The sequence below is a fragment of the Silene latifolia genome, chromosome Y (genome assembly GCF_048544455.1).
Source record: "Silene latifolia isolate original U9 population chromosome Y, ASM4854445v1, whole genome shotgun sequence".
Lineage (NCBI taxonomy): Eukaryota > Viridiplantae > Streptophyta > Magnoliopsida > Caryophyllales > Caryophyllaceae > Silene > Silene latifolia.
Genome location: NC_133538.1, coordinates 360,098,234 through 360,101,068, shown reverse-complemented (window position 1 = coordinate 360,101,068; position 2,835 = coordinate 360,098,234).

The following is a 2,835-nucleotide window of genomic DNA, read 5'->3' as shown; positions in this document are numbered from 1 at the left end:
AGAATGCATCACTTATGTATATATGTCATGTAGTTTGCATATTAGTGTAGAAATCGTGCATTCTCATTTAGTTTACATAATTTCCTATCGTATTGGCCATTGAGATGTGATTTAATCTTGGTTTGAGGAAGTTTTGTTTTGATGGTGGTGATTTTGGTTGAGAAATTTATGTTTTTGAATGAGGGGATTGAGGGTTTTGAGGGTTTTGAGGGAGAAAGGATGTGTGTTTGTGTTTGTGTTTGTAAAAGATAGAAATGATTTGGGCAAGGAGGGGTGAATCCCGTGTTTTCATTAAGTAGAAGGAGGGGACGAGCGGCTTCAAGTCAGGACGCTCAGATCCTCAGTCAGTACCTGCGGAAATTTCCAACCCGTGCTAGGACGCGCGAATTCTGCTCATGACGAGCGGATTCCTTCAAGGGACGCTCAGATCTTCATAGGGACGTGCAGATTTAAAAACAGCGTGAATTGAAAAGTTTTGAAGCATGTCAGGACGCGCAGATCGTTGCCAGGATGAGCGGCTCAAAGCCTGATACGGGCGTTTTGAATGTGATCTGCTCATATTTTGTAACAGACCCCTTTCTTCAATTCCAGCATTCCCAAGACTCGCGTCCTAAGGCCAGGTCGCTCGGATGCTCTTCTGGGATGCCCGGATTGTCAGCAGCTCGAGCGGATTCCTTTTTGGGACGCTCGGATTCTCCTCTGCACCCACGAGCTCAGTTCTGCCCGTGAGGATCTCCTTTCCTTAAGTCATCCTTTTTTCATTTCCTTTGTTGTATATTGTGGGTGTACTATAAAGGCTCGGTTTGCCTAGGCAATTGTCATACCCACACTAGATCAAACACTACATATCAAAACACATTAAAGTACCTCCCTCACTTTCTCTCATGTCGAAAATCTTGATCAAAGTATGAAAATGTGAATGTAAAAATGACAAAGATGCAATAAGGGAAATAAAATGCTAGTTAAAGGGTTAGAATATGTACAAATGGTGGTTTAGGGAGGACTCCACCAAACTGTCATTCTTTGATGAGACATCAAGGGGGAAAAGCCAAGGTGTTATTAATGTTGCTCAACACCTTGTAGAAGTAATCAAAGGCTTGTTCATTTTCATTATAAAGATCTTGCATAGATCTTTGCACATTATGTTCTTCATGGTGGTGACCCGAGACAAGATGATGACTAGGATCAACAAAGCCTTGGTCTAAGGTCAAAGCATTGCCAATATAGGGATTGACTAATCCTTCAAATTTGTCATCTCATAGGCCATAAACTTCATTAGCTTGTTCCCCAATGATGTGATGAGTTGACAAGAGCAACTCCTCTTTCTTGTTGTCATGGCCAATGAGGCCTTCTTCCTTGTTTGTCCTGGTTGGTGGTGATCTATTCAAGCTCTCATTGTTGGAATTTCCTTGCTCTCCGAATAAAGGAACTTTAGAGTTATCCACTTTCTTCTTCCATATGGGTGGTGTTTCTTTACCCATAGCTTCATCTTTGCATAGAGATTCTAACTTCTTCGTAACACTTTCTCGGCTATAATGACCGACCATGAAACATGGCTCATGTAGTCGGGGAGCTCTCATTGTTTTGTCAAGATTAAAAGTGATTGTCTCATCCGCCACTTCAAGTGTGAGCTCTCCATGTTTCACATCAATTACCGCTCCCGTGGTATGCAAGAAAGGTCTTCCTAAAATGATAGGAATGTTGGAATCCCCCTCCATGTCTACAATAACGAAGTCTACCGGAATGAAGAATTTGCCAATTCTCACGGGCACATCCTCCCATACCCCTAAAGGTAACTTTGTTGATCGATCCGCCATTTGAAGAGTAATGTTGGTACATTTGAGCTCTCCCATTCCTAGCCTTTTACACACCGAGTATGGCATGACACTTACACTTGCTCCAAGATCACATAATGCTTTTTTGATTGTGGTGTCGCCAATGGTACATGGAATACAGAAACTTCCTGGATCTTTTGGTTTTGGAGGGGAACTCCCTTGAAGAATAGCACTACTCACTTTGGTAAAGGCAATAGTCTCCAACTTTCGGATGGATTTCTTCTTCGTAAGAATGTCCTTCATATACTTTTCATAGGCCGGAACATGATTGATCAATTCCGTGAATGGCATTGAGACTTATAAGTTCTTCACAATTTCCATGAGCTTTCCAAGTTGATTATCAAGCTTAGGCTTAGCTTGCTGACTTGGGAATGGAAGTCTAATCACAATTGCCTCTTTTTTCTTAGCCTTCTCTACATTCTTCTTCTTTGAAATTTTATTGGAAGTAGGATCTACCTCCTTAGAGTTCTCCATAACTCCTTGCTTGTCACTAGCATCCACAACATCTTCATCAATTGGCCTCTTCGGTTCTTCATATCTCGTACCACTCCTCAAATGGATGGCACTAACCGTCTCATGTCTTGGGGGATTACCTTGAGGTGGTAATTGCCCTTTTTGTCTTTGAGAGCTTGAAGATGCTAATTGGGTCATTTTAGTTTCCAACATCTTGGTGTGAGCTAGTATGTTGTTGATGGTGATATCTTTGGCATAGCTATCTTTTTGCATTTGTGGTCGAACTCACTAGGAGGTTTAGTTTTCGGTACTTGTCGTTAGGAACACCTAGACCAAACCACAATTTATAACTCCACAAACAACTCTTCAATTAGTAAAGAGGCAAGTAAAGGTCGGATCCCAAGGGACGGGAAATGAGATGAGATTTTCAATTGCAACTAGTGGTGTCTAAGGGTGTCACAATTTGGGGTTTGAAGTAGAAGATCACTTAAATAAATAGCAATAAAAGTAAACAAGCGAGATGATTAAAAAGGGGTGTAAACAATTG